Source organism: Rhynchophorus ferrugineus, unplaced genomic scaffold (genome assembly GCF_030347505.1).
Source record: "Rhynchophorus ferrugineus isolate W39M unplaced genomic scaffold, kcgeb_rfMv2 rfM11, whole genome shotgun sequence".
Taxonomy (NCBI): domain Eukaryota; kingdom Metazoa; phylum Arthropoda; class Insecta; order Coleoptera; family Curculionidae; genus Rhynchophorus; species Rhynchophorus ferrugineus.
The window spans coordinates 16,291,969-16,319,133 of NW_027472590.1; the positions used below are offsets into that span (position 1 = coordinate 16,291,969).

General features: G+C 30.5%; 1 long non-coding RNA gene across 1 annotated transcript; it reads left to right on the plus strand.

Annotated features, from left to right (window-relative positions):
* LOC143204854 (uncharacterized) lies at window positions 1-26,963 on the plus strand. The gene is made up of 3 exons (XR_013007688.1): window positions 1-74; window positions 26,630-26,715; window positions 26,781-26,963. It is a non-coding gene; the product is annotated as an uncharacterized LOC143204854 (long non-coding RNA).
* Window positions 26,964-27,165: the final 202 nt, after the last annotated feature.

Here is a 27,165-nt window from a genome sequence, read left to right on the forward strand (position 1 = left end):
GTGCATTTTAACAAGAACGGAAGTGTCTCGGAAGGATTCGTCAAGTACCAAAATTGAAATCAACTTTTGAGAAGGTAAATTGCATAAATTCATTACCGTTCTATAAAGCTTTGAATCGTATCTAATAGTTTATGTACTTTATTATATTTATTTACACTGCTTTGGTCAATAAGTTTTGATAATAGAAAACTCAATTTATGGTTCTAAATAAATTGTATTATTCAATAACAAATTATCAATTTCAATACACTTGCTTTTTTATCATCTAATTTAGTATACCATATCTATATTCATAATATGGAAGGCTGTTGAATATATACGTGATATCTTTAAATATGGAAATAAATCTGCTAAATGAGCATGTTTGGTGCCATATTTATTCTTAAGCGCATTGGTATTTTCCATAAATGATTCAACTATCTGACATGTGTAGAGTTGCTAATTAATTGAACATAGTGAATTGTAGTATATGCTTATTCGTGTCTAACTCCAAACCGTTATGCCATACATTAACGAAGGCTTGTTCCACATACAAGAATCCAGATATAGCTAGGAATCTAGTTGGTCTTATCAATATTGCATTTAAATATGTGTGTGTACAGCTTTCTTTATATGACATATTGCTTAATAGAAGTAATCGGTAGATGTTAATTGGTTAATTATAATCTAATGATAAAAACAATATAAAGCGTTGGACTGCTATTTCTTATTCAACATAAATGTTGAACTTATTGAATTTTTTATATTTTAACGTACAATAACGCGTTCATTTTTATAGTAGTACCAATTTCATGATATCGCTAGTAATAACTTCTAAATGTCTGAATTCTTATAAAGTCATTAATCTATCATGAAATTAAACTTACCAAATTACCTACTAACTTATTAAGTTGAAGTTTTCTTTGTGAATTTCAATGTTCAGAATATGTTTATATATGTTTTATTTTAAATATATATATATATATATATATATATATATATATATATATATATATATGTTTTATTTTAAAATACTATTATGCCACCTTATTAGTTTTTATTTTGCAATATCAATTCTAAATGGAAATAACGCTTTGTACAATTTTAAAATGTTATAATGTTTCTGTTATTACTTTAGTATATCCACTATTTGCCCTGATGGCAATAAGTATATGTTATGTTTACATAGTATATATATATATATATATATATATATATATATATAGATATATATATATATATATATATATATATAGATATATATATATATATATATATATATATATATATATATATATATATATATATATACTCGGTCCCATCAGGAATATATTTGGTCCTAATATTGCTTTTTAATATGTATTGCGTACAGCTTCCTTTATATGACACATTGATTATTATAGAGAAATATCGCGTTGTATTACTTCATTTGAAGCATAGTACAGAGCATCAACAATAACACGCAATACTTCATTTTAGAACCGTTTTATGACGAATATATTACACTTGCTAGCGGTTCCCCATAGTTGATTCCATATGGTCAAATAGTCAAGAGTACAGATTTATCTAATAATACCGTATTAGCTAATGATAACTTCGATTTGTGCCCAATAAACTAATTCATTTGGTAGAATTTAAATACAAGTTTTTTTTCCGTTTGGCGAGTATGTACTTCTTCCAAGTTAGGCGTCGATCTAGGTGCATGCCAAGATATTTAGCTATTAAGAAATGAAGATATTTCCTCCTAATGTATTTCCACGGAGCGTAAAAGATAATTGGCTGGATTTTGTTTCCTTGGATTTTATACGCCATCTTTTCAGCCACATTTGTATTTGATTTATGTGTGTTTGTAGGTTAATTGATGCTATTGGTGGATCTTCAGGAGGGGCTAAGATTGCCGAGTATGTTGCCACAGTAGTTATTTTAGTTGTAGGTATGTCGGCTGTGTACACAAGATATGGTAATGAGATATAACATTGAAAAAAACATATAAAAAAATTAGTCTTTTCTAAAATGAATTCATATTAATATTCAATATAATATACCCGTCATTCTTATATATATATATATATATATATATATATATATATATATATATATATATATATATATATTTATATATATATATTTATATATATATATTTATATATATATATATATACATATATATTACCTCGTCATTCTATACAAGTTGTTAGAGGTGAGAATTGCCATAATTACCTTTATTCATTTTCACGGTATTTTAATCTAAAACAGTTTCAAATTAAAATCCGTTCTTTGAATTAATATCAAATTAGTACCTCAAAATTATTTGATCGTATTTAACAGTTATTTATACTAAGACATCACATTTTATTCAACATATATCGCTAATCAAAATATATACAATAATCTAATAATTTGAGTTAATCTTAATGTTTCTTTTTTTTTGGTAACAAGTCTCACAAGAGTATGTTAAAAATAAATCACTTATGTTGTAAAATTCTTAATTACATTTATTTTCTTATATGAATAGGTCTGCTTTATTTAAAGCTTGTATTTAGAATTCTCTTTAACTTTAGGTCACAATACACCATAAAACATGGGTTTTACTTAGTGATTTTGTGTTTTCTGTTTAACTTTTGAAACTCTTCAGGTATATTCATTAATCATTTAATGTGATAATGGCGGAAGCTCTTTCAAGAGGGCGTCAAAATTAATTACCAAAAGATTAATTAACACCGCAGGCCGCATTATACGAAATACATAAGGAAATATTAACTTTAAACCATTTGATTTTATTAAATGCCGGTTGCCTTATCACCGCGAACCTATAAATCAGTATTATTTTAAGAGAGAATGAAAGTTGTCGCCAAATAGGAACGGATTTGACATCCGAAATAAGCTGCTATTGAGACTGAAGATGGTTCAATAAAAAAGTCTTGGCTTACTCCCGATCATCGATCCAATTTTGCTCGTCTTCAGCTTTTAAAAATTGTGTGCAAATCAAACTACACTGCATCTATCTGAGTAAGAGCTAACCAGAAGGCCTATGTCTAGCGAGTAAGCTGGGTGCGACAGAACATCGCATTCATACTCTAACACTGTATCAATCACAATTCTTGCAACTTGTGGTCGAGCATTGTCATCGATTTTAGAAGTTCACAACTGACCCATGACAATATACACTTAGGATTGTCATAAAATCTCCACTTTCTATTGATAATCGCAATACGTCACCGATAGTTCCTCTTACTTTGCCAAACACAATAAAATCCACGATAGTGAATGGATTTGAAATGTGAATTTTTAGCCAATTCGTATGAATTTCTCTCCTTTTAAATCTATTCCTCAGCCTGTAAATATCTGGAATTATTTGATTCATTAACTGCTGAGCTATCTGAATTTTTAATTTCTGCCCTCTATTCTCTAATTCTCCAGTTATCCAGTTCTCTGTCTATGTTTTATTTTAAAATACTATTATGCCAACTTATTAGTTTTTATTTTGCAATATCAATTCTAAATGGAAATAACGCTATGTACAATTTTAAAATGTTATAATGTTTCTGTTATTACTTTAGTATATCCACTATTTGCCCTGATGGCAATAAGTATATGTTATGTTTACATAGTATATATATATATATATATATATATATATATATATATATATATATATATAGATATATATATATATATATATATATATATATATATATATATATATATATATATATATATATATACTCGGTCCCATCAGGAATATATTTGGTCCTAATATTGCTTTTTAATATGTATTGCGTACAGCTTTCTTTATATGACATATTGATTATTATAGAGGAATATCGCGTTGTATTACTTCATTTGAAGCATAGTACAGAGCATCAACAATAACACGCAACACTTCATTTTAGAACCGTTTTATGATGGATGTATTACACTTGCTAGCGGTTCCCCATAGTTGATTCCATATGGTCAAATAATCAAGAGTACAGATTTATCCAATAATATCTTATTAGCTAATGATAACTTCGATTTGTGCCCAATAAGCTAATTCATTAGGTAGAATTTAAATACAAGTTTTTTTTCGTTTGGCGAGTATGTGCTTCTTCTAAGTTAGGCGTCGATCTAGGTGCATGCCAAGATATTTAGCTATTAAGAAATTAAGATATTTCCTCCTAATGTAGTTCCACGGAGCGTAAAAGATAATTGGCTGGATTTTGTTTCCTTGGATTTTATACGCCATCTTTTCAGCCCCATTTGTATTTGATTTATGTGTGTTTGTAGGTTAATTGATGCTATTGGTGGATCTTCAGGAGGGGCTAAGATTGCCGAGTATGTTGCCACAGTAGTTATTTTAGTTGTAGGTATGTCGGCTGTGTACACAAGATATGGTAATGAGATATAACATTGAAAAAAACATATAAAAAAATTAGTCTTTTCTAAAATGAATTCATATTAATATTCAATATAATATACCCGTCATTCTTATATATATATATATATATATATATATATATATATATATATATATATATATATATATATATATATATATTACCTCGTCATTCTATACAAGTTGTTAGAGGTGAGAATTGCCATAATTACCTTTATTGATTTTCACGGTATTTTAATCTAAAACAGTTTCAAATTAAAATCCGTTCTTTGAATTAATATCAAAATAGTACCTCAAAATTATTTGATCGTATTTAACAGTTATTTATACTAAGACATCACATTTTATCCAACATATATCGCTAATCAAAATATATACAATAATCTAATAATATGAGTTAATCTTAATGTTTCTTTATTTTTGGTAACAAGTCTCACAAGAGTATGTTAAAAATAAATCACTTATGTTGTAAAATTCTTAATTACATTTATTTTCTTATATGAATAGGTATGTTTTATTTAAAGCTTGTATTTAGAATTCTCTTTAACTTTAGGTCACAATACACCATAAAACATGGGTTTTACTTAGTGATTTTGTGTTTTCTGTTTAACTTTTGAAACTCTTCAGGTATATTCATTAATCATTTAATGTGATAATGGCGGAAGCTCTTTCAAGAGGGCGTCAAAATTAATTACCAAAAGATTAATTAACACCGCAGGCCGCATTATACGAAATACATAAGGAAATATTAACTTTAAACCTTTTGATTTTATTAAATGCCGGTTGCCTAAACACCGCGAACCTATAAATCAGTATTATTTTAAGAGAGAATGAAAGTTGTCGCCAAATACGTACGGATTTGACATCCGAAATAAGCTGCTATTGAGACTGAAGATGGTTCAATAAAAAAGTCTTGGCTTACTCCCGATCATCGATCCAATTTTGCTCGTCTTCAGCTTTTAAAAATTGTGTGCAAATCAAACTACACTGCATCTATCTGAGTAAGAGCTAACCAGAAGGCCTATGTCTAGCGAGTAAGCTGGGTGCGACAGAACATCGCATTCATACTCTAACACTGTATCAATCACAATTCTTGCAACTTGTGGTCGAGCATTGTCATCGATTTTAGAAGTTCACAACTGACCCATGACAATATACACTTAGGATTGTCATAAAATCTCCACTTTCTATTGATAATTGCAATACGTCACCGATAGTTCCTCTTACTTTGCCAAACACAATGAAACCACGATAGTGAATGGATTTGAAATGTGAATTTTTAGCCAATTCGTATGAATTTCTCTCCTTTTAAATCTATTCCTCAGCCTGTAAATATCTGGAAGTATTTGATTCATTAACTGCTGAGCTATCTGAATTTTTAATTTCTGCCCTCTATTCTCTAATTCTCTAGTTATCCAGTTCTCTGTCCAATAGCCCTTACAGTTATTTAACTTTTCTAGAATTCAAAATTATCATTTTAAAATCGTTGAAACCAAAATTAGTAATCGGGATTTGAGGGTAAAAAAAATATGAATATCAAAAACCCAATAACTTAATAATGCTAAATGGATAACTATTATTTTCTGTAGGAAATCTGAAAACTCAACAGTTGCTAGAAATCTAGTTAACAGTTGAGTTAGGTTAATTAACAGTTATTCTTATTAATACCTCTCATGCTCCTAAATAGATATCGGTGCTTTGATGACTTCTTTTGGTATATACCAACGAAGTTATATATTTCGATTTATGTTGATACCGGTCGTCACGATAATAACCAGATGTTGTAAAGCGGCAAACGTTCTGTGAAGCTTCTTTTGCTAAATTTTCAACTGTTGTTTAATATTTGTGGTAATTTTGATTAAATATGCAAAGCCGTCAAATAGTCAGTCGGGAACCAATTGTGTCTCTAATCAATTACTTTACTTGGAAGAAGAACGAGATAATGAGTGTCTCCTTTAGTCAGTAAAATGCACCAGAGGGGCAAGTATTTATACTATTAAATACTAAGTTGATGCCATTTTATTGAAAGTACTTATAGTGTGTTGCAGCTGCAGTTAATATATTATATAGAACAGCACAAAATAGGGTAGGTGACGAATCAAGATCACCTCTATCTTAAATCTATTCGAGGTTTAATTTATATAATATATAAATACAGCGAGCAGTTTTTTTCTATATAAATATCGTATAAAGCAAATACTTCAGAGAAAACTGTTAGCCTGGGAGATATCCGTAGAAAACTTATATATATGGGATATGTAGCTCTTTAGGCTAGTAGTAATCCTATCCTACACTGTTAGGAAATGGCGGATTTTAGTGATTATATTTACCCAGGAAAATATATAATAAGACTTGGAGACATTGATTTTATATGAATATGTACCGAGCTTGAGGCATGTCGAATTTTACATAATGGAATAACGGTCTAAAAAATACCCAGAAATATAATCCCAGATGTTGAACACGGGCGGGGTGCCAGCAGCGCCGACTAGAACCCGATAACGAATAGCTGGCAACCCCGAGACGTTCATCTGGGATGGTATTGAAAGGTATTTCCATTCATTCAGTACTCGACCATCATTTATTTTTGACGTACCACCATCGACTGCCCAAGCCTCATCTCCAGGTAACACCCTTGCCAGCCATTTTTATATTACTCCAATAAATAACGGCCACATAATGTGAACACCACTGTTTCATTTCGTATTACATCCATTCACCGAGCCATCTAATTTACCCTAAAGTGGTGACACCGACGTGATTTTTCGCAAAATTGGGTTTGGACTCGTGAATGGAGGGTACGTACAACATGGTGTATTTTACGTGGCCGTTATATTTTTTGTTTTAACATTTTCAATATTTTTAAAACTATTCTTCTTCGATTTTACTTTTGTTGGTTCAGCATTATATTCATTCAAACATTTGTTCCTCATTAAATTTTATTTTAGTGCTGGAACAATGGACCTTAAATTTCGTTTCATTATTTCCATATCATTTTTTTAAATTTTTTGGCCAAATTTTATTTCTTTCACAATCTCTTGAACCCTTAGATATTTTTACATCACTGTTTAATCATCAGCGTCTCGGCTAAACATTTCTTTCGGCGCTATGTTTAAATTATAATGTCTTCCTTCGCTCGCCGTCTCCGTCATAATGTCACACATTTTATTTGAAAGGCTTTGGCCAGCTTCGGTCGGATACCGTCGTTATTTGTTTTTTTCTGAATTACCGTAGCGTATGTGACTACGGATTAGTCACAGAGCAGCTCCAGAAACTACGTACCGATTGCAGTCACCGTAGACTCGTCATGTCTTCGCCGAGTTATCAGAATTGCCAACGTCTCATCGTCGAAGAAAATAAGCTACCACGTCATCGAACATGCCATTCACCGAGCTATCTAATTTAGCCTAAATATATAATATAATTAAGGTTATTTCGAACTGAAACATTGGGCCATTCTTGGCAAAAGGTTAATAAAGTATGTAAAGACAACAAAAATTGAATGAAAAAGGTAAAAGTTAAAATCACATAGGTTTTATTTGTAGATATATTATTAGATATGCTATACAGTGATTATAACAGTGAAAGAGACTGAATGAAACTTTTTGGAAGGGGTTTTTGGTGCAATGCTGGTAATAACCAACACAAAGGGATAAAGTCAGAGTAAACAACTAGAGATAAGTATATAATTAATACAAAATAACTATAGAAAATCATATTGTCAAATGTGAAATATTTATGTGGCTAGATATTTGGGTGTAATTATTTAAAATATCTATGAGTATTAGGTTAGAATTTATGAAGATATAGTTAATACTAACTATCCTGCAGATATAATAAATGCATCAGAAGACTGTAAGATATTGACAAAATCTAACTTTATAAAGGAAAATAAATACAGACTTACATTGGCTGTTTTATTGTAATTTATTTATTTATTTTATTGTATATTTATTATTTTAATATCTGAGTCTCACTGCTTTATTTAGAACTAAAATTTGCAAACTTCTTTAACTTTAGGTCATTATACACCATTAAACTAGGGTTTCCGATTCGTTGTTTTCTATTTAACTTTTTAAATCCTTCAGGAATATTCGTTAATTATTTGATGTAGTAATGATGGAAACCTTTCCAAGTGGATGTTAAAATTAATTACTAAAGATTACGTACGTAATTTACATTGTAGACCGCATTCTACGCAATATGGAAGAAAATATTAACTTTATTTAAAGGTTTTGATTTTACTAAATGATCGGGAGCCTATCAATCAGGATTATTTAAAGCGAAAATGAAAGTTGTCGCCAAATACGAACGAATTTCGCATCCGAAATAAGCCGCTGCCGAGGCCGAAGACGGTTCAATGAAAAAAAAGCCTTTTGGCTGGCAAATTCATGTGAGGGCGACAGTTGGTGACAAAGTTGAAATAGTAGCATGTGGCGCCGTTCAAGTTAGATTGGGTTTTTGTGTTATCCGGGACCCCCGTCCTTGTTATTTCAATATTGGAGATTTCGCAGATCCTTACATATTGATAGAAATTGCGGTTTTCGCCACGTCTGACGTCTCCTTCCGTTTTGGCCAAATGACTTCTTTGATTTCGCCTTTTATATTCTAATTTGTTGGCGGCGTGGCGAAATCGAGGAGAAAATCATTTCGATATGGAAAATGAAAGAGACAGAGAAAAAAAAACGTCGGATAAGGTAAAATTTTATTTTAATCTCGAAGATTATTTTCGGTTGCATGAGTGCAACATTTCTCCGATTGAATTTCGATCATCAAATTTAAGAGCATCAAGTGTTTTTCGAATCTTTTACATTTCTTGGATGTGTTTTTGCTGACTTGGCTGAAAATGGGAATATTATTTGCTCATAAAATAACTGCAGAGTAAGTTCTTATTCGAATAACAGCAAATATTATTATAAAATTCGCAAATCAAAGTTCATGTTATGTTTGCGGATTTCTCTGTCAATTATGGACCGACTTTCAAAATTCGTTTTTTATTCGAAAGAGTGCACATCCTAGGTGGTTCCATTGTCACCAAGTTAGCATCTGGCGGGAGGAGGGGGGAAATCGAGAGAAACGCTAAAATATAAAAGGCGCGTACAAAGAATCATATATTTTTTATCTAAAATAATCAGATATTTTTGTATAATGTTATTGCTGAGCTGATGTGATGGAAAATCGGAAGCCGTTCAGCTTGATTTTTAACTACTGACTATGGTATATCTAACCTCGTAGAAATAGTGAAGACAATTACTTCCATGGTTTAATTGTTAAAGCGTTTAGCTCCCTAACATAGGTCGCGAGTTCGATTCCCGGCTCGGGCAATAATCTTTTGTTATTCTAGTTTACTTAGAACATTTGTCAAATCACCTAGGCTAGGTGGCCGACACCGAAACCTGAGGCGCTACTTATTTTCAATCAATTGTTTCTAAATTGTCAAAATCAAAATCATTTCTTTATCCCTATTTTCCTCATTTGGCCTAAATCGTAATATTAAATAAAACTACTGCGTAATTTATCGAGTAAATATCTAACACTAAGAAGGGAAAAATAAAATATATTTAACAAAAAATTTGAACCGACTTGAAAAAATAATAATATAAGTTTGTAACATACAAAAAATTAAATTACCAAAAAAACGAATCTAATTTAATATAACTGTTTGGGTTCGGTTAGGTTCTTCAAATTAAATTACGAACGAAGCAAATCTAATTTCTTGCTCGGCACCGCACCTTAAGCAGAACCTTCAAAGTGATCAGTTGGTAGTAGGTAAAATAATATTGTCAATAGATAAAGGGGTCGCTCGGAGGTAGGCAGGTATTAAGCTAAATTGTGAGTATATTAGAAAATAAAATACGTGTAGTAGATTGTTTAAATAATGTTTTTGTTTATTTTTATATACTTATTACAGCGATTATTATGTACGTATTTTATTTCAAAATTATTTTTTTTTTAAATCAGAGTTTGATTATGATTTAATTTTTAGTGAGTTCCTTATTTATTTTTTTAAGTCGGTTCAGTTTTTTTGTTAAAATATTTTATATATTACTAAGGTGTTGAGCCACCGTCTTCTTTTAAAATAGCTACAATTCTTCGTCGAATAGGTTCGCAGAATGTCTAGTCTAGTTAATAATATTTAAAGGAATGCTGCCCCATTCATGTAGCCACATTCAATCGGCCAATGGTTTCAATAAAGTTGGAGATGAAAATCTACTCCTTACTCTCTCTAAATAAACGTTTAAATTAACATATATATCAGTTATCAACTCCTATATCAAATCAATGCCCTAAAATTCTAATGAGTAGTCGATTCTTGCTTGGAACATTTTATTTCACTGATTTGATTTTCACTGAATTATAGGTTTGTTTCGACTTTCGTTAACAGAAAGCATAAAAATAAAACAGTCATTTATTTCAGTTAGAAAAAGATTATTTATGGATCTCCTGTTACATGGCAGTTTTTGATTGTGTACATGTTTCACGCGATCTATAACCATGTCTGGCACCCATGAAGCGTTGTTCTAAAAACTTTTTGATATTAACATCAAAAACATGTTCTGCGTTATTTCTGGTTATATATATATATATATATATATATATATATATATGAAATTGATTTTAATTAAATATAAATGAAACTGTCTGGAAATTTAATAAGATATTGCCATGAAAGAAAAGAAAATAGGGTTGGTAAATAAAATGCCCAAAGTAAGTTATTTAAATAAAACATTTAATTATTTTTCTATCTATTAAACAAAAAATTGTACATCTAAACAATTATATATTCTTAAAGACGGTTTACATAGAAGAAAATAAAATTTTCATTTTATTTTATTAATATAAACTTGTGTAACTTATAGTTGATTAATGCTTTTATATGACTACAAATAATGTATAAACGTACAAATTATCCAGTCTTATTCAGTGTGATTAATCACATAACTCGTTATAATTACATTTTAAATACATTTTGAAGTTGATACGAAAAATTCTATTTTAATTTTATTAACTTAACTGAACTTTACATTTGCTTTACTATAAAAGTAAAACTGTAAAATGCGTGAAAATATGCTTCTGTAATATATTGTACTGTATATGTAGTATACATTATTTGTAGTGGTATAAAAGCATTAAACATACTAACTAAGGCTAGGGACTAAGATGTTAGTTGAAATGTCCCCAGCCGGACACATAGATGGTACTACTAAAATTAATTCCATATGTTTTTAGTTTGTCCTAACCCTCAAAAAATTAGTGCATAAATTTGACAGCTGTCAGATCATTAGTTTATGAATTATAGCACTTTGAGTGAAGCAACTTTTGTTGTTGTGAAAAAAATGGATAAAAAGGAAAAATACAGCTGAATCAACACTGCCCCAAGAAAATCAACCATCAAGTATTGGTATGCTGAGTTTAGACGTGGTGAAATGAACACCGAAGAAGGCGGATGCAGTAGACGCCCAAGAGGTTGTTACCGACGAAAACATTAAGAAAATATACAAAATGATTTTGAATGGTATAAGAAAGCTTTGTGCAAAGTGGGTGCCGCGCGAGCTCACTTTTGATCAAAAACAAGGACGAGTTGATGATTTGGAGCAGTGTTTGAAGATGATCAAGCGTAATTAACCCAAGTTTTTACGTCGATATGTGACAACGGGTGAAGCATGACTCCATCAATTGATTCCGAAGTCTAATCGACAGTCATCCGGGTAGATTGCACACGATAAACCCGCTCCAAAGCGTGGGAAAAAGCAATAGCCGGCTTGCAAGGCTATGGCGTCTGTATTATGAAATGAAATGGGCATGGAATAATTTTCATTGACTACCTTGAAAAAGGAAAGACCATCAACAGCGACTATTACATAACGCTATTGGACGGTTTAAAGGACTAAATCGCCAAAAATGGGTCGTTGAACATATTTAATCAAGCATTTGTGAACTTAAAGCCTCAGCTGAGATACTTTTACCCGAAGTCGACTTAACTACACCAAGGAATGCTTCGAATAACTTAAGAACGCATTAACAATCCAACGTCAACCTGTCTTCTTTTCTTCATAGTTAATATAATTCCGATTAATTAAATGAATTGAAAAGAGAACAGCCTTATGATCTTCCCGGAATACCACCAACTATATCAGTTACAAGATGTTAAACGACTTGGAAAACAAAAACTATTAATTTACTTTACAAAATTGTTTATTTTATTTAAAGGAATGAAGAGCAGACTGTTCGAATGGAGCTAAAAAGCGATGCCGATGGTAAAAAGATGTAAAAACGTGTATTTTTAACCGATTTCAAAAAAGGAGGAGGTTCTATGTTCAGCTGTATATTTTTTTATAATGTATGTTCGCTGATTTCTCGGTCAATTGTGAATCGATTTTCAAAATTTTAATATTTATAGCGAAAGAGTGCACCAAGGTAGAATCTAATGGGGAAGGGACCGAGGAAAAACCTTAATTTTCAAAGGCACCTATGCTTTCACATATTTTTTATCTAAAATAATCAGATATTTGAGTATAATATTATTACTGAACTAATGCGACGAAAAATCGGAGCTAGTTCAGATTTCAGATTGTTAGATTGTTGGTAGGTCGATCGTCGGATGGTAGATCATCAGATTACGCGCGGAGGCCGTGGGATCGATTCCCAACAAGGCACCTACCTATTTTGTTCTAGTTTGGTTATAACATCTGTCAAATCGACCTACTAAAATAATACAATTTTGTGACATATACAAAAAATTCAATTACGAACAAAACAAATCTAATCTGTTGCTCGGTGCAGACTTCAAATTTATCAGTTGGTAGTACTTAGAATAATATTGTAAATAGACAAATAGGTTTAGGTAGGTAATGAATAAAAAATACGTGTAGTATATAGGTTAAATAAGTTTATTGTTTTTTTATAGTTATTACAACAACTATTAGGTACTTATTTTATTTTAAAATGTTTTTTTTTGGTGTTAAAAATTCAAGTTTATTTTTTATTTTTTTAGTGAGTTTCATAAAGTCGATTCAATTTTTCTATTAAAAATATTTTATTAGATATCTCACTCGTATATCTGGTCTCTTAGAAACTTTCTTAGTGGGTTAGTATATATGAGTAAATTCTGTCTCTCAATATATATTCCGAAAAATTAAAAATTCCCAACAAATATTTTAAAAAAGTTAACTACACCACAGGAGAAAAAACTCGGAATATACTACAAAAAAAAAGATGATGCAAAACGGAAATGGTTTCCACGATATAAGCTCGCCTTAACACTTGCCATTAATCTCACATTTTCATTTCCATCGTTTTCCCCAAGCGAAACAACATTGATGCTTGTACAATATATTGCTAAACGCGGTGTGTGGCATTATCAGTGGATGCACGACGAAAATCATTTTTTACGGGTCGTTTTTGTCACGAATGTTCAATTTGAATTCTCCGATACCGACACGTTTTTGGGCCCGTCTATGCATCGTGTCGCATAGAAATAAGTTAATTGGAAAATCTTCAATTCCACAGCCGAAATGGGCAAAAGTAATTATTTTCCGATTACATTGAGATGTTCAATTTTCTCTTCTCTCGTTTCCGTTACTTATCAGTTCATATAAATCAATGGTAAAGCTAAACAATTAAATCAGTTATGAGTAAATAATATTCTATCAATATAAGAAAATATCTACGGTCAACTCATAAGTACTCTAGAGAATGCACAAATTTAGTTAATCATATAAGATAAATGACTATAAAAAGGCAATATTGCTTTTTGGCTCCATCACTACTTGAGAAATTAAGGCAAACTAAAATGCAGATTATCTTTATTATATTTTTAGTACAATTATTATAATTGAAATATTTACTTGGCTTTTCATAAACATATGTCTTAGTGCTTTTAAAATTATATTCTCTAATGTAAACATTTCAGTTATGTTAACTACATTTAGTTTGAATAAGTTGACATTAATGAGCTTCTTTATTTAATTCCTTTATACATTGAATATATTTTTGAAAATGATATGTAGTGGAGAAAGTTTCAATATAAAGGACTATTAAGCAACCTAATATAACTATTAAATTTGTTAGTCTTGACATTTATTTCCATAAAATAACTATTTTTCAGTTAAAATTATTGGGTTCTTCAGTGCATAATCATTCGAAAATTTTGCTGTTAGTTATACCCATCATATTCAAATTGTCATATCTAGTTTCAACGATTTAAAAATGTCGTTTTTGGTGTCAATGACGAAAAACGGCTGATAAAATCAAAAAATGGTTACAAGATTTATCGGACAAGAAGCTAACTCAAATCCTAATATATATATATATATATATATATATATATATATATATATATATATATATATATATATATATATATATATATGTATATAACCATTAGATAACCATATATTTATAACCATTTTAAAACTATGATTTTGATATAAAAGACAAAAACCGTCTGGAAGTAACAAGAAATTGACTTGATGCCTAGTTTCCGGTCACAACTCTTGGAAAATCAACCATCAAGTATCAGTCCTTGAGTTTAGACGTGGTAAAGTGATAACCGAAGATGGTGAACGCAGTGGACTTCCAAAAGAAGTTGTTACCGACGAAAACATTAAAAAAATCCACAATATGATTCTGCGTGAACGCAAATTGGAATTGAATATCAACTTAACGTGTACATCATATAATTCACGAATATTTGGTTACGAGGAAACTCTGTGCCAGTGGTTGCCACGCGAGCTCACTTTTGACTAACAACAACGACCAGTTGATGATTCGGAGCACTGTTTGAAGGCGATCAAGCGTAATAAACCCGAATTTTTGCGTCTATATATGACAGTGGATGAAACATGGCTCCATCATTTTGCTCCAGTCGAATCGACAGTCATTCGAATGGACGCAACAGTCGGCTGGCAAGTTTATGGCGTCTGTATTTTGGGATGCGCATGGAATAATTTTCACTGACTACCTTGAAAAAGGAAGGACCATCAACAGCGACTATTACATAACGTTATTGGACCGTTTGAAGGACGAAATCGCCGAAAAACGGCCACATTTGAAGAAAAAGAAAGTGCTGCTTCACCAATACATTGCATCGTATCACAATTCAGTGAAAACGATGGCAAAATAATTGCTTCCTTATCCACCGTATTTTCTAGATCTGGCCCCCAGTGACTATTTCCTGTTCTCAGATATCAAAAGAATGCTCGCTGGGAAGAAATTTTCGTCGAATGAAGAAGTGATTGCCGAAGCTGAGGCCTATTTTGAAGCAAAGGACAAATCGTACTATAAAAATTTTGCCAAAAAATTGTGTTTAATGGTAAGCCGGGGACTTTTCATTTGACCTATGTAAATGCCTCTTTAATAACAAAATTTCTCAGAATAGATTAAGTCTTACCCTTAGGTAAACCGCTTATTTGTTAAAGAGCTTACTATATCTCTACGCATGCCTTTATTGGTACATATTACCAACGTACACTCACTGTCCAAATATTTAAACATTCCCTAAGGTATTCTCTCAGATGCACATTAGCATTAACCTAAAGTATAGCTACAGTTATTGGTTTCAGCACTTAACTATAAATTGAAATCTTATTATGACTGTATATAATGAATTTCTTCCAAGCAACTATTTTTACTTTGTTTTCACCTTTCAATGTAATTATAGCTTAGATTTTCCTACAAATTATTTATTTTATTATCGAGAAAAACAGGTTAAGGAAAGAATGTGCTACATAATAGCTATTTTGTTCGAAAGCTACAATCTTCATTGATGTTCCATTAAAGCTGTGGATGTAAGTGCAAACTAAGAGCTAACGTTAAATTCGATTTTAAACTCAATGAAAAATTTGTATGGTTATGATATCGGTACTGCAGTGTCGACAAGTGATATATATCCGAAATACTTCGGGTAATAAACATGCGTTAATATTATATATTAATAAAATTAATGGCTTGCAAGGCAACTGACAAGTATTGTTTGACAATAGTGACTAATATTTTTAATACCAGCTAACCGTAAGTCACTACATCGGCTTCTGAAAATTTTCTAGTCGGAGCCTGGGAAGAGATCTACTTCTCAATCAATACTTCTTTTGCTGGTGGTGAAGGATTTTCCAAACTTCAAGAAATCTCTTCACTGGACGTCCTCACCATTTGGCCACCTAAATTGGGAGATTTCTCCTTTAATTGGACAGAAACATTCAAATCACTGCATGTTACGTCTATGGATCTATTCTTCAGCTGGGCTGTAAATTGACACATCATAATCGATTAATTACATTTATGTTAGAATTTTGTAGAGAAACATGGAGAATTTACCTTTAGTATCTCATTTAAAAAGTCTTGTTATAAAGAGTAATTATTATTAATAATTATTATGATTTAGAAGTTTTATGGTTACTTAATTGTGCAACTGTGCTAAAATTGCCGTTGTTCATTATAAACAATTTATTAAAATAACGTATAGTACTTCAAACTGTCGAAAAATTATATGTCGAATATAAAAATGTACAATAATACATTTTCGCGTAACATTATAACCAATACAAGTGAGATAAAATTGAACGACGGTTTTTTTTGTATTCTAGACATGTTCATTTGTTAGTTTGATTTTAACGAGGCAATACTAGCAGTTGTGCTTGACAATAAACAGACTAGAAAATAACTTTTATCGTGAACTTTTTCAGTTATTTCTACGTCTAGACAGTACATTCAATGATGAAATATTTATATGGAGACTTAATAAACTGTCTTTTTTAGTAATAGTAATATTATATAGAGAGAAAATATTATAATAAAAGTAACAAATAGGTTTAGTAGTAATGTTGAAGTCCTGTAAACAAGTAAAATAATATATAAAAACTATATATTGCATAGATTCTGCCTATAATACAGGGTGCTTTGAAGGAAAGTTAAATTAGGGGTTTGAATGCATTTTGATCCTCTTTTCACTTTAAAAAGGCATTTATTTAGTAGACTTTATATTTTTAGTTTCCAAAAATAAATATTCATCAATTCTGGTTTATTTTTGTTATCGAAACTTATATAGTATTATTTTTCGAATTTTTAATAAAATTTAGAATCCTCTCCGTCCAGGAAATGATTTTTGTACCATATCTTGATGGTTTTTAGCATTCTTCGATAACTGAATATCTGTGATGCTGTTCCATGAAATGCATAGCGTGTGACATTACTAACTGAGGCGCGATAAAAATCAATATTTACGACGACTTCTCGTTACAAACTTTCAATTCCAAATCACCCAGCGGTTGCATTTGTTATCGCATGGCGCTTTTGTTATCGCAGGTATCTAGTCGTAAACATTTAATTTATTCCCGAGCTTATATAAAGACCAGATATGAAAATTATTTGAACAATTAAATCGAATATTTCAAACGGAGAAATGTAAACAATACTTTTTTTTTATAAAACAAAAATTGCCATTAATTGAGTTAATAAGGTGTCTTCTTTAGTAATAGTAATAGTATATAGAGAGAAAATATTATACTTAAAGTAACAAATAGGTTAAATAGTTTATACACATGAGCTAATAATAAAAATACTCGAGGCATATATTGGTTATGGATTTCGGGTATTTTGTAATGATATTCAGCAATAAAACTGTTGTTGTCGTAAATTTGTTATATAAATCTCAGTTTAACTCAAGAATCTTCGGAAAGGCGTAAATATAACAGATTAAATGCTATTTATGCTTTTTGTCCATGAAAATGCTAACTTTGACAATCTTATAAATAAATTAATACGTTTTTTAATTTTTCACAATCCAACTAACAAGTTAATTCTTCAAAACTATAGTTCATATAGTTTATGACCCTGGCGAGGCTAAAGAGTATCATGCATAACCATAACATAATATATATTGGATATATTCCAAACCAACAGCTTCTATAGAAAATTAACGTAAGTTTAAATGACATCCTTCCGATATATTTATTTGTATTACAAAAGAACCGGCAATATAAAATTAGTAATGTAGTATGTATTTTCTAATGTACTTAAAAACCATATATGGGCATTATATATCCATATTCAACAACAATATTAATGATGATGAACTGAGTTTTTACCAAGATCGAATTATTGCAGACCTCTATGTAATTCAGTCGGCTGGACAGACGCACTTTTCTTACCCTTTGAGAAGTGCTTGTTCATCTTCACAAAATATTATTGCCGTAACATACCATTTAATGCCGGCTTATTGTCAAATTAACAATTAAATCATTACTCAAAGTGCTTATTTCTTTTAAAAATCTTATTTTATTTTATAACTGGCTACTGTATGTAAGTTATATAGCGTCACTACTATGGCGTTGGGTATTCTAAGTAAAAAATGGCTTAACGCTCTATTGGCAAATCGTTTTGCAGTTACTCGAAACATTCCTGGAATTACCGAAAGTATAGCCGGTCATCAGGTAGTTGATTGATGCTTCATAAAATCCCTAGTTATAAACAAATTGCATTAAAAAACATCCATGCTTAGAAAATTACCCTTAATTAGTAAAATCTTAGTACAAGTACCGTGAATTAGCTTAGTCTACTGGTATATGAACGAAAGATTGCGTTCTGAGTGTCCTAGTCACCACCAAAGGTGGATTACAGTAGCTCAGATGCTCAGCCATATCCTATTTGTTTTGACATCTGACGAGTAATGTATTCACATGAATAGGGTTTTTGTACATTAGAATACGATTTAATTACGAACCTATTATTTGATAAACCTGTTGAATAAATCGCTACTAAATATCTTTTTAATTAAAATGACAAAAAATTTAGAAACTCTTCTGAAATACTAAAAAAATTTTTACGCTATGAAACATGAAACTTGTTTTTAGTTCCTCTCAAATTTAACATAAATTCCTGTTAAATGAGATTATGTTATTGAAACATTTACTAGTATTTCTATTAAATATATGTTGTTAAAAAACGGGATAAAATATTTATTCATTCATAGTAAGTTATACATTTATTTTTATTTTTAAGATGACTTATTATAGCATTTTTTATTATTTTCTTATATTTTTTAAAACATGTCTTTATATATTCATAGAAAATATACGGAGTCCTGATCCATTAATTTATATTTTTATTGTTGATTTTGTATATATATATATATATATATATATATATATATATATATATACATATATATATATTTAATGCTAAAGCACCCCACTGTCAAGTTTCATTATTCCCAAATTTTCCAGGAATAGCATGTCTATATATATTATTCGTTTAAGCAAGGAGACACAAAGAATGGACTGCAAACGCTTGTATCAAACGGAGAATAATAACGGCAGCCGGAATGGGGTTTATCTAGAAGCAATATCGTTTTACTGAAAGAAAAATATATAAGATAGGCGGGGACCCATGGACAGGATCATATTAAGGACGTTCGCTGGGTTGAATACAAATTTACTGATTTCAGGTACATTGAAGGGGCAGGTAGTCCATGTTTCAATAATAAGGTTTTATCATGTTCTTACAAATTTCTGACGATATATCTGTATGAAACGTTTATATTTACTTTATAATTATTTCTATATTTACTCTATTACTATAATACCCATAATTGTAGTAAAATAAATATGTAGAATCCGTATTTTTAAAGCACTAATTTATTCAACTCATTATCAATCTTTCTAAATAATTGGAACTAGGATACACATTAACTGAGTGCGGTTTTTTATCAAAGGCTGAGCAATTGCTGTGAACTTGAATGATACACATTTTTGTTCCTATTTTTCTGGTAAGATACTCGTCGTATATAGTCATATTGGGGGTTTAAGCTCAGCCATAATAGATCGATATGAACCATTGTTTTGACATTAGAAAAGTTTTCTCAAGTCTCATATGCTCTCGGGTTCGCAACTGAAGATAACAATGGTCATAAAATAGACTTTTGCAAATATCTTGCTTCCCATGTGTTTTTGTTATATGAATTTATTATGAATATTATACAAGCGTTCTATCAAATATTTTTTACACCTTTAACCGTTTTTGAGATAAAGGGTACAGAGTGCACAGCGCACATTTATTTATAGCATAATCCAATTGACATTAATTTTTTTATTGCCAAGGTTTTTGTAAAACCGGCCTGTAATTAGTTTTCTACTAAAAACAGGGGAAAATAGGTATAATTTAAATATAATTAAAGTATTTCACTCAGCATTTTTTAATTACTCGATAGGTAAGACAAGGACGCGATATTTTATGAGACTTTTGTGACAATTTTGGGAATTCCAAAACAAAGGCTTATACTTATACTTACAATTTATTACCTCTAATTCTGAGGTTGGCTTCCTTTTTGGCTTATTTGGATGTGCTATACGCACCTAAAAATATCTATGTATGAATTGAAATAGTAGTATCTAGTAAGTAGGTGTCTGGTGTCTCATATGGTGTGTACATATTCATTCCATATTTCTTTCTTCTGTTCAGTATTCTTCCTCTAGTCAGGGCTTATCTTCTTTTCTGTAGTGTCTACACGATACGTTTTTCTTTCCAATTATTTAGTTCATCCTTAGTCGTTTTTTTTTCGCCCTGGCTTTCTGAATTCTCTCAACCTATTGTCTCTTTAATAGGTTGTAAGTAGTCTCACCAATTAATTTGTTTCCTCTCCATATGCTCTTCTGTTGATTCTGCATTGCGGCCTGGTTTCTTTTCTCATTGCGTCGAACTTTCTGACATATCTTATTCTTCTATTCTTGTTTCTATTCGTTGAATCTTAGAGTTGGGTAAGTCTATATGTTGTTTTTTATGTATATTTGGTATACTTCCATTTTCGTAATTTTTATGATATCGTTTTCTTATGTTAATGATTAATCGTAAATTTACTGTTCATGGTAAGTATAAAATCATAGTTTTTCTAATTCAGGAAATTGTTTTCTTTTCTTGGTTTTCAGTTTATATTGCTAGGTAAATAAGTAAACTATTTTTTCTTCTTTAACTATTCGGGTGTTCTACCTGATTGGAGATTTTTGTAGGTGGTCTGAATTGGATATTAATCCAGAAAGACTTTTTGATATTACTCTTTTTTATGTACATATATTTTGTTTTTTCCACCTTACATTTATTTATTATTATGCAATGTTAGTATTTATACCATGAATAAAGGTGGCCTTTTCTACCTTATATTAAATATGTTTCATCTCTGAAGATGTGTAATACCCTACTGTATATATTTACAGATTCTGTATTTGGCTCATATATTCCCAAATACTTCTGTTATTTTAGTACTAACTCCTTTTTTTTTCAATATAGTCCATAATATTTTCCTCCTTCTCCGTCATATATGGGTTGTAGAATCCAAATATCATTATTTTAATTATGGACAAATTCGAATTAAAAATTCCTAACATTTCCTTATTTACACCTCTCGGTATAATATATAATAATTCTTTACATATCGTTATATCATACTAATTAGTAATATGAATTATCTTTTACATATGAGTTTACATCCTGAATTAGAACAAATAGCGATAACAACAATCTGAATTAGTCCTTGTAAATAGGTTGACATTCGCCAGAAGACGAAAGGTTTTTACAGAACTATGGAATTCTCAACATTAAAAGATAAAGCACCCAAGTCCCGCTCTCAATCAACGACCCAAGGATGGAGTTGGAGCTATGAAAACCCAAACAACGGTCTACACTTTAAAGCCAACCAACTACGTCTACCGAATGACCAAATTTCCCTGAGTCTGTTAAACTCGGACTATCCTGTTCCGCCGTAAGAAAAAGTTCCGCGCTTATTGACTTCAAGTCGAAAAAGTCGCTATCCCCTGGCTCCAGAAGTTATCACACATATTTACAAAGGCAATGGCGTGTATGGCCTACTATTTTGACTCCTGTGCAGAAAAACCAAAATCGCAATCCCTCCCTCAGAAAGCGACTCTGTATAAGATGCTAATCTGTCCAGTTTACTAAATATATGTTCCATTATGTTAATTATATTTCATGTTATTGTAGATTATTATTTTATTCACCAACCACAAAAGTTAGGTGAAGAAAGTAGTGTAGCAGATAAAAAAATGATCACATTTTGTGTTAGGAATATACAAAATAATTTCTGAAAGCTTATGATAGTGACCGATGACTATAATAATAGAGTAACTAAAGATAACTGCGATTTGTTTTAACATTGAAATTAGTAAAAATCTGAAAATATATATAGTAATTATTATAAAATCTAAAAAAAATAGTTATTCTATAGAAGTCAACAATAGGAAAATACGGGAACTGTAAATACGGTTAGATAAAAAATAGTTGTATAATTAGAGATATAAGATCAAACAGAATTAATTAGGAACATTATAGATATGCCGATACACATCACAGTATATGACTACGAATATTAAGTTATACATTTTTGCTGTCAGTGCCATTTTGCAATCATTTTAAAAATAGGGGTGCAAATAAAAAATTTGATCGTATACTACATTGACGTTAATTGAGTGTAAGTGATATGCATCAAGTGAACGTGAATATCTAGGGTAATTTAATATCGCTGCCGAGTTAAATACATTTTTGGCCTTTTTAAAAGGCTCTTAATCGGGTTCTCTTTCATCAACTACATATTCAAATTTGTTTTATCGTCTATCAGTTATTATAGTTTTGCATATAACCACGGTAGTCCTTATAATATTGTTAAAATGGTGGATAGTCAGGAATTATTAACTTTTTCATTTATACATTCAACATTAAACTGAAAAACCGTTATAGATATATGTATACCATTTTGAGTTTCCCTATATTTCATATGATATATTTTTTAATCACTATGATCTCTTTCACATAACATATATAAAGCAAATAATTAAGTTTCTGCTGTTATATTCTAGATAGACTCGGCTTGCAATGCACTGCCAGAGATGTTAATAACGTATAAAATCTACTGAATATATAATAAACAGAGGACTACTATGGACTAGAAAAATATATTTCCTCACTTAATTTAACACATGGGCCGAAAAGTCCCCAGGGCTAACACATAGATGGCGCTAGTTTTATTGCATTCACCGCTTTTCTATAGCCTTACATCATAAATATCAATAGATATATAGTGGTTTTATATAACATGAACATTTGACTATGAGAACGCTCTGTTCAAAGAGGGTGCCGCGTTTGCTCACAGCTGATCAAAAACCAGAACATATTGATGATTCTCAGCAAAGTTTGGCCATGTTTCAACATAACAAGATAGAGTTTTTTCGCCGATATAATGAATATAATGATACCGATATAATGAATGTAACATGGATCCATCTCTTCACTTCGGAATTAAAACAATCGTCATCTGAGTGGACTGTAACTGGTGAACCTCGCTCAAAGTGTCCGAAAGCGCAACAATCGTCTTGCAATGATCTTGTGAAGTGAAATGCCATCAACAGTGCATAATATATAATGTTATTGGGGCGTTTGAAGGGTGAAATTGTAAGGAAACAATTCTCATATGACAAAAAAATAAAACATTTCTTCAACACAACGCACCGTGTTACTCAAGTAACTGAAAACAATGGCAAAGCTACATTAACTGAACTTCGAATTACTCTCACACCCACCGTATTTGCAAGTTTCGGCTGCTATCGGGTAATGACTGTTCATAGACCTCAAAAAAATGCCAACCGCTAAGAAATTTCGTTCGAATGAAGAGGTTATGGCTAAAACTTAGACCTATATTGAGGCAAAAGATAAATCGTTCTACAAAAGCAGTATTGAAATGTTAGAGCCGTATTGGAATGATTGCGTGACTCTTAATTGGAGATTACGTAAAGCCAATTTTGAATGAAAAAAACTCGTTTTCTTTATGACTCCAGGGACTTTCCAGTCCAAGTGTGACACTAGTGCTATAGTCTATTTAGAATAATCGTGAACTGACGTTATCAAGATGTTTAATATACTGGTTGGCACAATTTGTAAATTCGTTTAAGGAATATTTTCCTTCTTATCTTATTATGGTTAAAAAGAAATACGATGCTATCTGGTAAGTTCGAACATCAGTCGTCCGCTTGTCAAACATCTGCAAATTTCTACAAAATATTGCTTATATTAACTACAGGTTATAAACATTTTCAAAAGTTTATTTATATTGTGCAAGCCATTTCTTAATGACACCTTGTTTTGATCCACTTGATGGGATCTTTTCCACCCCTGTGCTATAGTACAGTGCATTGTCCGTAACGATAACTGATAACTTACCATAAAATTTTTTATGGTAAGGTACTTCCTTCCTGTTCGGAGTATTTCTGTTTAGTGTCTTCGGCATTTACAATTAGAGCAATAATAAGCAACGATATGATATTTATAAAAGCGAGCAAAGCGCCAAAACAACATTTGTCGATTTATAATCTCTATTATTATCACTAATAATTCGCAGAATTTTTCAGAGTATTTTGAGATTAGACAAGTGGATGAGTATTTCCTTGTAGGCTTATTCGATTAAATGCTCGGACGCATTAGACAGCAATGAGTCTCCTTTTAACTAGAATAATATGATAGATGTTGTGATGTTAAAATGAATTCACAAAATGCAATAAGCAATACATATACACCTTGATGATAGTACATCTATTTAAATTTAGTTGTCATTTAATAAGCATTCGTTATTAATTTAACGTGCTTCTTGTAGTTTTAGTTATTGAGTTTTTAATATATTTTATATTTTGAGCTTTAGTTCAGTTGATCAATGCTATTTTTCCTTCGTGGTATATAACGGTAACTAATACTAATGACAGAATTTTTTACGTAAGACCCAGCGTAATACATACGACATGAACGGACACGTAGAATAACCGACATATGACATTTCTTATGCTAGATTTGCGAATTTGTGACTAACAATCAAACCTATGACATTTTCCTGCATGGTATGGGGAAAAAAACCTATGACCAAACAATTTTCCTTAATGAATCTCTTAAACGGGACCCCATTCCTAAACCCATGAATCTTGGTAATGGGCTTTAAGGAATATTTGCAAGGGTTCCGCCTATATCATGTCACGATTTTGCTGTAGGAAACTCGTTAGACCGTTTGTGTGAGAGAACTGCCTCCCGAACGGATTATTGCGGATATTTATTTCCTTCATGGTCTCAGCGTTTCTATTTATTTGCCTTTATGGCATCGCATTAATTGGGATTTATATAATTTTGAAACGGATACGATGTCTTTGTTGGGATAGTGCAGGTGTTAATATTGGGGTCAACCTCGCCAGTGTAAATTTGAATATATTGTGGTTCTAAACACTTCCTTTGTAGATTACGCGCTTTCGTTATTATGTTTGTTCAAAATAAGCTACGCTGCTAATGGAAAAATTATATTGAATTTTTGTTTCAGTTTGATCCGTAATTTACGTACATAAGACAGTGAACTGACTTCAACTTTAACACGTTTATTCCATTATTTTACATTTTGCGTTAGTTATGCTAAGTTTAATCATCTTTCTTTAACCATAGAATAAATAGAATAACTTAAAAATAATACGTTTATATTACAAAACTATGTTTTAATTGTATTTTTTATATAATGTCGTAAATATATTTGATATACAACATTAAATAGACTATCAAATATTTTCGTATCAGAATATATGCAAACTATATCAAGAACTAACACTTACAATCTTGTTTAAATGATATTTAATTAAATCTAATTTCCATTAGGTTTTATTAATCGAAAAAGTATTTATAAATTTCAATTAACAAATCACTGAATATTATAATAAAATGAGTACGATTGTTTTCTGAACTGCAACAACTTAATTAACAAATATAAATATATGTGATTTTTATATACTTTTATGTTATAATCATAGATGCAATACAAAATGAGGTGATACATATTAGAACATCAATTAAAGCAATAATAAACACAATTATTCAATTAGCAACACAATTATTTTTTAAAATATATTGATTATATCAACGTAAATTATTTATAATCATTAAATAAACTATTAACTTCTCAAAATTTAGGTCTATAAAGTAAATAACTTAAATAATTAATAAAAGGTTCCAAGAATAAATTGTCTATTTTGATAATAAATTTTATCAATATTAGTATCATTTAATACAATTATTTCAATGAAAAGTATTAGTTTAGAAAGTATCCAAAGAAAAGTTATAAATATGCAGCTTATAAATATTATAAGTAAGTCATCCCTTCATACACTTGGGAAAATTACTATTTTAATAATGTAAAGATAGACTACAAAGGGGTCTAATAGAACCTGCTAACTAATAGAATCAATTTTTCTATAGACAAAGATATTCCAAAATGAACATTAGGCCACCTTTGACAAGACTAATAAAAAGATTATAAAGATAACAAAAGTTGATAGAAAAAGGTAAAAGTTAAAATATTATTTGATTATAAATTGTTAATTAAATTTTTTTAAATAATTTATTGCAGATATATTGTTCATCATGTTAGAAACAGAACTGGCTTTATTCTTTGAGCAAAATTAATGTTTTCTTTCAAGTTCAAGAGTAATCAGCCAAAAGTTTTGTTCTGGTTTGAAAACCAACTGTTATTAAACTAGAAGAAATCAGTTATTGTTATGAAGAGTGCACCATAATATAGCACAGTGGTGGAAAAATCCCAACAAGTAAATCGGCAAAGGTTGTAATAAGGAATTTGGAGGTACTATGTTAATGAGAGAAAATAGTTTAAATTGTTACTTCGTAAATATAAATTAAATATTTAGTTGCATATTAACTTCGTTTTATATAATTTACCTTTTCCTATTTTAGAAATAGGATATGCAGAAGAATAAATGACTGAAAAATACGGCAAC